At 37.0% G+C, this 8,478-nt stretch overlaps 1 long non-coding RNA gene and 1 other non-coding gene across 2 annotated transcripts in view; one reads left to right on the forward strand and one right to left on the reverse strand.

Moving 5' to 3' along the window:
- Window positions 1-5,484: 5,484 nt before the first annotated feature.
- The window catches only part of LOC105886593, an 8,905-nt gene continuing 5,911 nt past the window's right edge, over window positions 5,485-8,478 (reverse strand). Inside the window, exon 2 of the long non-coding RNA XR_001161078.1 lies at window positions 5,485-5,556. This is a non-coding gene — a long non-coding RNA (uncharacterized LOC105886593). The remainder of the gene's footprint in view (window positions 5,557-8,478) is intronic.
- LOC111724552 lies at window positions 7,360-7,463 on the forward strand. Its single transcript, XR_002772831.1, has one exon. It is a non-coding gene; the product is annotated as a U6 spliceosomal RNA (small nuclear RNA).

Below are 8,478 nucleotides of genomic sequence, written 5' to 3' on the forward strand. Positions count from 1 at the left end.
AAAAAAAAAAAAAAAAAATCAGCATTTTGCTCAAGCCCAGAGATTTCCAACTGATGTGCTACTATCTATAATACTGCGTGAATAAGCTCAGCGCACATAGCTCAGTAGTTAGGCTGCCGGCCACATAGACCAGTGCTGGCAGGTTCAAACCCAGCCCAGACCTGCTAAAACAACAATGACAACTACTACTACAACAACAACAACCATCAAAAAAAAAAATAGCCTGGCATGTGGCAGGGACCTGTAGTCCCAGCTACTCGGGAGGCTGAGGCAAGACAAACACTTAAGCCCAAGAGTTTAAGGTTGCTGTGAGCTGTGATGCCATAGCACTCCACTGAGGGCAACACAGTGAGATTCTACCTCAAAAAAAAAAAAAAAAAAATATATATATATATATATGTATGTATGTATGGCATGAATAGGGTACATATATATTTGAGAGTCACTATTCCTCTCATTCTCAGAAACTGCCTCCCATAGCCTAGGAAGACCAAAGCACCCAGAATGGTTGCAATTGGTCAAAAGTAATTTTGTCTACCTGCCCCTCTGCACTGTATGAATAATGTGTTATCGTCCAATTGTGCCATGATGTGGGGCAAAAAAAGAGTAGGAAGAACTTTCCCAACCATTTCTACTAACCCAGTTAATTCAGGTACTTTCAGTTCCAAGTACAGAAAAAACAACTCAAACTGGATTTAAAAAGAAAAGAAAATGTATTGGTTTATTGCAGTAAAAAGTCTAGACTTAGGTTTGTCTTTAGGCAAGCAATGTGACCATAAAAGGATGTTATTCTTTTAATGTTTGCCTTTAATATTGGCTGTATTCAATAAGCTACCAATTCCTAATACTAAAAAGCTATAATTAGCTACTAGGGCTACATACTTCCTTATTCTGGCAAGAAAAAGAGAATCTGTGACCTGACAAAAATCCTAAAGTCCCCTACTTAGGCCTACCTGGATTACTTTCCCATCCCTCAACCAATTACTGAGCTCTGGGAAAGACAGAAGCACAATTCAAAAGCAAACTTTGGCACTAAAGATGAGGTCAATCCACGTTAATCTCACAAATATTATGTACCTTAGAAAGAGAGGAGGCTTGCTTAGGGAAATGCCAGGTTCTGTTAGCAGGAAAGGGGAAGAATGTATGCAGGTTAATAAATAACAGCTTTCCATAATAGCTTACCATACATCTCTAAATGAGCTAAAATATAAAATGCTGTTCTTCTTTAGATTAAAATTGAGTGCCTCTCTAGTAATCAAAAAAAGTATATATTAAAATAGCATATTTTTACCTACCAAATTAGCAAAGGCTTTTTACAAAATAATAATACTGCATGAATAAAAAAACAGTGAAGCAGGCATTCAAAGAGTTCTGGGAGAAAGGTAAATGGAAGCGATCCTTTCAGAAAAACAATCTCAAATGTCTCAAGTCATAAACTATACAGATTTACACTGACTCCAATTTTTCTATTCAAAAGAAAAAAATTCTAAATGCAGAAAAAATTTCATGTTAATGGCTATTTACTACTAAATATTTGTAATAAAAACAAAATAAGTTAGAAGCATCCAATAACAGAAAAATAATTAAGTTATCACTACCCAATGAAATATATGTAAATATTTAAAATTATAACGGCTACTATGTGTTAGGTACTTCACATATCCAAGACTTTCTTCTAACACTTTATATTTAGTTCTCCAAACTTTGTTTACTATTATTATTTCCATTTTTAAATGAGAAAACTGAGGCACAGAGAAAGTAAGTAACTTGCCCCAGCTTTATAGCAAGGAGTGGAACCCAGTAATCTGTATCCCAAGTTACACTCTTAACCACTACACTATGTTGCCTCCCAAAACTGTCTGAAGTTTACAATATCAGGAAATGTTTATGTGAAAGTTTTGTCAAAAACTAGTATCAGTGTTTACTTCAGCAGCACGAGTACTAAAACTGAAATGATACAAACATTAGGATGGCCCCTTCGCAAGGATACATACAAATCAGCATGGCCCATTCGCAAGGATACATACAAATTCATGAAGTAGTCTATATTTGAAAAAAAAAAAAAATCAGGCTGGGCACAGTGGCTCACAGCTATAATCCTAGCACTCTAGGAGGCCAAGGCAGGTGGATTGCCTAAGCCTCAGGAGTTCCATCCAGCCCCATCTCTACTAAAAATAGAAAAATACCCAGAGGCTGTGTCAAGTGCCTATAGCCCGAGCTACTCAGAAGGCTGAGGCAGGAGGATCACTTGAGCCCAGGAGTTTGAGGTTACAGTAAGCTACAATGACATCACCATACCCTACCCAGGGCAACAAAGCAAGACTGTTTCTCAAAAAAAAAAAAAAAAAAAGAGCATATTTAAAGATATGAAAATAAATGTCCAAAGAATCAGCTAAAATAGTTTAAAGTAGTCACTCTGGAAAGGAGGAAATGGCAGGTAGATTCCTGAACTCCTAAACAAATTTTATAAAAAATAAAATACGTGTGGCTCGGTGCCTGTGGCTCAAGTGGCTAAGGCGCTAGCCACATACACCTGAGCTGGCAGGTTCAAATCCAGCCTGGGCCCGACAAACATCAATGACGTCTGCAACCAAAAAATAGCTGGGCGTTGTGATGGGCGTCTGTAGTCCCAGCTACTTGGGAGGCAGAGGTAGGAGAATTGCTTAAGTCCAGGAGTTGGATGTTGCTGTGAGGTATGATGCCATGGCACTCTACCCAAGGCAATAGCTTGAGGCTCTGTCTCAAAAAAATAAAATAAAATAAAATAAAATATGTGGGGTGGCGTCTGTGGCTCAAAGGAGTAGGGTGCCAGCCCCATATACCAGAGGTGGTGGGTTCAAACTACAAAAAAAAAAAAAAAAAGCGTAATTTTGTCCCTTTCATTCTCTTTTTCTGTGAAGAGTAATAAATAACTTCTACAATGAAGGAGGAAACTTTACTATGTATGTTTTAAGATGGTACAGAATCATAGGCTAAGATATAGTAAGTTGGTGTAGTTGTGCTTATCATTCCATATGATGAAATACAACAGAACAGAGTAGATTACATAAATCAGCGATCTTTTACATGAGTAAATGTAAATACTTGAATATATACCAGATCAAAATGTGAAATGTATTTCTTACTCTTGGTCACTATCAAAACAATTTTACAATGTTGTTATAGACAGCTTGGCAAAGTGAGAAGTACACCAGTTTTAAAGTTGTATGGTAAAACGTAGATTTTGTTATGCGCTTTTGAAAAAGATCTAAGTATTTTTGTAGATTCCTATATCATAATCTACAACCGATATGGATTAAAATTCTATCTCCTGGGGCAGCGCCTGTGGCTCAAAGGAGTAGGGTGCAGGCCCCATATGCCGGAGGTGGCAGGTTCAAACCCAGCCCCGGCCAGAAACTACCAAAAAAACCCTTAAAATCCTATCTCCTCTTACTAGCTGCATGACCACTCAAAGGAGTAGGCTGCTGGCCCCATATGCCGGAGGTGGCAGGTTCAAACCCAGCCCCGGCCAGAAACTACCAAAAAAACCCTTAAAATCCTATCTCCTCTTACTAGCTGCATGACCACTCAAGGTTTAAGTTTCTTCACCTGTATCAGGGATAATAATAGTTATTTCAAAGGATGTGAGGATTAAATAAGGTAATATACATAAAGTACATAAAGTCCTGGCTTATGGTAGGGGTTCAAAAGCCAGTGAAGAAGAAATGAGCATGCTTATATGTATAAAACATGACATTCTGATCATCTAAAAATGTCATGTAATTTTTAATTTGAAACTTCATCTACTTTCACTTTTAACAAATCAGAATATTCTCACATTTCATTATTGCTTTTATTATAGGCATTTCAAACATGCATATACCTTCCCCTATTTTGAACCACAATTTGAATAAATTCAATGATTCTCTATAAGAAAGTAGCCATTTAAAAATGCTGACTATATCTTTATTTTTAACATCAGGTTTCAAATTTTTACTAATAAACTCTTGTTCATTTATTTATAGTAATTTATAATAAAGTTGTTTTTCTAATAATACTCATAAACATTGACATCTTTATAATATATAATAAACATTTGTATATAATAGATACTTGTTATTTATAATGACTATTTCATTATAAAAGTATATTTTTAAAATAAAACAAATATGATAAAATGCTTAAAACATTACCTTGGGGTTCATCATATTATTGATTTTATATTTTACAAGTACTACAGTTTTCTTAATGTTTTTTCAAAATTATACAACAAGAATCTATATTGTTCACAATACAAGAGGTAAAATGTTTTTGTATTTCTGAAGATATTTATTAAAAATTACATCTTAAATACTCTACAGTGGAAAGGAAGTTAGCCTATAATCTTGATAGGGGTCAGAGTAATAACACAGAATGGACAAATTACACTGTCATTCTACTTAAATTATTTAAGTTATTTAATTTGACCTGTAGATAGTCTCTTGTCTTCTCATCATGCCTGACTTTTAAGTGGGAGGTCTTCATTCATGATGATCCTTTAATGGAAGCAAAGCTTTGTCCATTTAAGCCATGCTGTTATCAATCATGTACAGGGATAAATGAGCCTGTAAGATTTTGCCAGTATCACAAATGACACTGTGACCTGAGGCCAACATCTTTATTTGCTTCTCCAGTGATTCACTTCAGCAGATATTAACCAATTTTATAATCCATGAAAGGCAAAATTAAAGGACACCATCCATAAAACAGAATAATTCCCATCAGCAACAAAGTGATGTGTGTATTATCTTATAAATTATATGGCCATACAGTGTGGTAATGTAATGAAGTAAAGATGGTAATAATCAAATGCCTAGGGCAAACGCTAATATGCATTTAATCACACAGCATGAAGCCATTTGTCACTACAGTTGAATGCCTGTGTACATAAAATACATGAGTCACGTCCTTATTGTTATACTATAACAGCATCAATTTCACACTATCATTTCACATAATAACAATTGGTAGGCTTTGACATTAGCTAAAATGTTGAAAGAATATAAGCAAAATTGTCAACAACAGCTTTACAAATACAAAAAACAATCTGACTTTTCAGTAACTAAAATATTTTTTCCAAAAAAATTCTTTCTTAAGGCACTGTAACTTCTAAGATTTTTTTATTTAATTGTCCATAAGTTTGTTTAATCATATAGTTTTTTATTCTATGGAATACTCTTATCACTTAAACTACAAGCCAAATCAGTCTTATAAGCATATTACCTACATAATTATTAAATATAGTATTTAAATGTGAAATATGAATGACATTTGTTGCAGAAAGTGAAGCTTTGTGTGTGAAATTATTTTTTCTTTTTTTTTTTGAGACAGAGTCTCACTATGTTGCCCTCAGTGGAGTGCTGTGGCGTCACAACTCACAGTAACCTCAAACTCTTGGGCTCAAGTGATTCTCTTACCTCAGCCTCCAGAGTAGCTGAGACTACAGGCACCCGCCACAACACCCAGCTATTTTTAGAGACAAGGTCTCACTCTGACTCAGGCTGGTCTGAATCTCATTAGCTCAGGCGATCCACACACCTCTAGCTCCCAGAGTGCTAGGATTATAGGCATGAGCCACTGCGCCCGGCCTGAAATTATTTTTCTTAATTATTCACAACCTGGTGTATGTATAGAGTGAAAAAGATTGAGAAAAATTACTAAAATTATTATCTAAAAAATTAATAATCCGATTTGGGATTGCTAAAGATTCACTGGGAACCTCCTTAACTCCATCAGACCCTTTGTGTTCCAACAGTATTATAAATACATTTGCTAATGTGTACCCCCTCTAAAAGTAAAGGACTGTAAGGAATTTTATGTCCCATATAGCACAAGTGTTAAACTGGAAGTGATTACACTTACATTCATATTCTTTCTTGTACAGTGAGAGTTGCTGTAGCTATTATATTATAAATTACTTGACAAATTATTAATTCTTACTCACAATGCCAAATACAATAATTTACAATGTCAGGCACTTAATTATTATTTGTTGCACTGCACTGAATAGATTACTGATATCCTTTGGAAAGGGCAGGAGGATACTTGGAAACTCTAAGTCAAAGAATACAACATGTGCAAGGTGCCTTCTGTAACTGTGACAAACTTTTAAAAAGGTATCACCCAGCTAGGAAGACTTAGAAAAGAACAATTACGTAATGAAGGAAATGGAAGTGTGTTCATATAAGGATATTTGAAATTAGGCTTCTATTGTCTTTATGGGCACAATAAAGGATAACAGTGATAACATCTTTCTGTTTAAGAAACTGTAAGTGATAATTGAGTTAATAGTCTTTACCCTCTGGCTCAGCGCCTATGGCTCGGGCGGCTAGGGCGCCAGCTACGTACACCTAAGGTGGCGGGTTCTGCCAAACAACAATGACGGCTGCAACCAAAAAATGGCCAGGCATTGTGGCGGGCACCTGTGGTCACAGATACTTGGGAGGCAGAGGCAGGCGACTCGCTCAAGCCCAGGAGTTGGGGGTTGCTGAGAGCTGTGCTGCCACGGCACTCTACCCAGGGGGACAGCTTGAGGCTCTATCTCAAAAAAAAAAAAAAAAAAAAAACAGTCTTTACCCTCCAGGTATTTATAATCTAGACAGGTAGATAAAGTGTATACTCAAATAAGTATAACCCCAGATAAAGTTAACACAGGCCATGATATATAAGACACAAGAAATAAACAAGAAGAGCTCTAAGAGTTCAAAAGTTAAAAAAAAAAAAAGTTCAAAGTCATAGTGTTCAAGCCTCACATCATCTATAAAATAAGAATGCTAAATTCATTTTTTTTTTTTTGAGACAGAGTCTTACTTTGTTACCCTCGGTACAGTGCCATAGCATCATAGCTCACAGCACTCTTAAACTCTTGGGCTCAAGTGATCCTCTTAATTCAGCATCCCAGGTAGCTGGGACTACAGGTGCCTGCCACAATGCCCAGCTACATTTTTTTCTTTTTAACAGACAGGGTCTCGTTCTTGCTAAGGTTGTTCTCAAACTCATGAGCTCAGGCAAGCCACCCACCTTGACCTCCTAGTGTTAGGATTCCAGGCGTGAGCCACCATGCCTGGCCTTAAGTTTAATTATTTATTGTTAATTTGTAAATATACAGTTTTATTGCAAAAACAGTTATGAGTAAAACAGCAAATTAGATAGTGTCTAGCGTAATTCTCACTATGAAACTCAGATTTAATTAACTTATGGAGGAGAGATTTTAGGCTACTGAGAATTCAAGAAAACAGTTCACATAGAAGGATTCTGAGATAAAGACCCTGAGCAAGAAGAAACTGAACTTTCTGGACAGTAGGAGGTAACTGACAAGCAGTTTTCAAAAAATGAGTTTCAGTGCTCATTTTGGTAGCACATACACTAAAATCGGAATGATACAGAGATTAGCATAGCTCCTGCCCAAAGATAGCAAGTACATTTGTGAAGCGTTCCATAATTTTTCCAAAGGTACAGATGGGGCATGGATATAGAGAGAAGGGAACACTTTTACACTGCTGGTGAAATTACAAACTAATACAACCTCTATGGAAAGAATATAGATAATCTTCAGAGGGCTTCAAAGTAGACTTTCCATTTGATCCCAGAATCTTATCACTAGGTATCTACCCAGAAGAAAAAAAATCATTTTACCATAAGGACATTTGCTCTAGAATGTTTACTGCACCTCAATTCACAATCACTAAGACATGAAATCAACCCAATGACCATCAACCCATGAACGGATTAATAAACTGTGGTATATGGATTAATAAACTATGGAGTACTTTCCAGCCATAAAAAGATGGAGACTTGGCTCGGCGCCTGTGGTTCAAGCGGCTAAGGCGCCAGCCACGTACACCTGAGTTGGCGGGTTCAAATCCAGCCTGGGCCCACGAAACAACAATAACAGCTGCAACCAAAAAACAGCCAGGCATTGTGGCAGGCGCCTGTAATCCCAGCTAATAGGGAGGCAGAGGCAGGAGAATCGCTTGAGTCCAGGAGTTGGAGATTGCTGTGAGCTGTGATGCCACAGCACTCTACCCAGGGTTACAGCTTGAGGCTCTGTCCCCCCACCCCCCAAAAAAGATGGAAACTTTACATCTTTTGTATTTACCTGGACAGAGTTGAAGCACATTCTTCTTAGTAAAGTATCACAAGAATGAAAAAGCAAGTATCCAATATGCTCAATACTAATATGAAGCCAATACGGAAATAACTATATGCCCACACAAGAGAAAAACACAATCATATTCAAGCGGGGATGGGGGAGGGAAAGAGGAAAGAGGAAGAGGATTGGTAAACTCTCACCTAATGTGCACAATGTAAAGGTTTACAGCACATACAGTACACCCCCTGGGTGAAGGGTTCAACTACAACTTGAACTTTACCTTAGAAATGAACATATGGCTCAGTGCCTGTGGCTCAAGTGGCTAAGGCGCCAGCCACATACACCTAAGGTGGCGGGTTCGAATCCCC

This window comes from Otolemur garnettii, unplaced genomic scaffold, assembly GCF_000181295.1.
Source record: "Otolemur garnettii isolate 467f Iridium unplaced genomic scaffold, OtoGar3 scaffold00001, whole genome shotgun sequence".
NCBI lineage: Eukaryota > Metazoa > Chordata > Mammalia > Primates > Galagidae > Otolemur > Otolemur garnettii.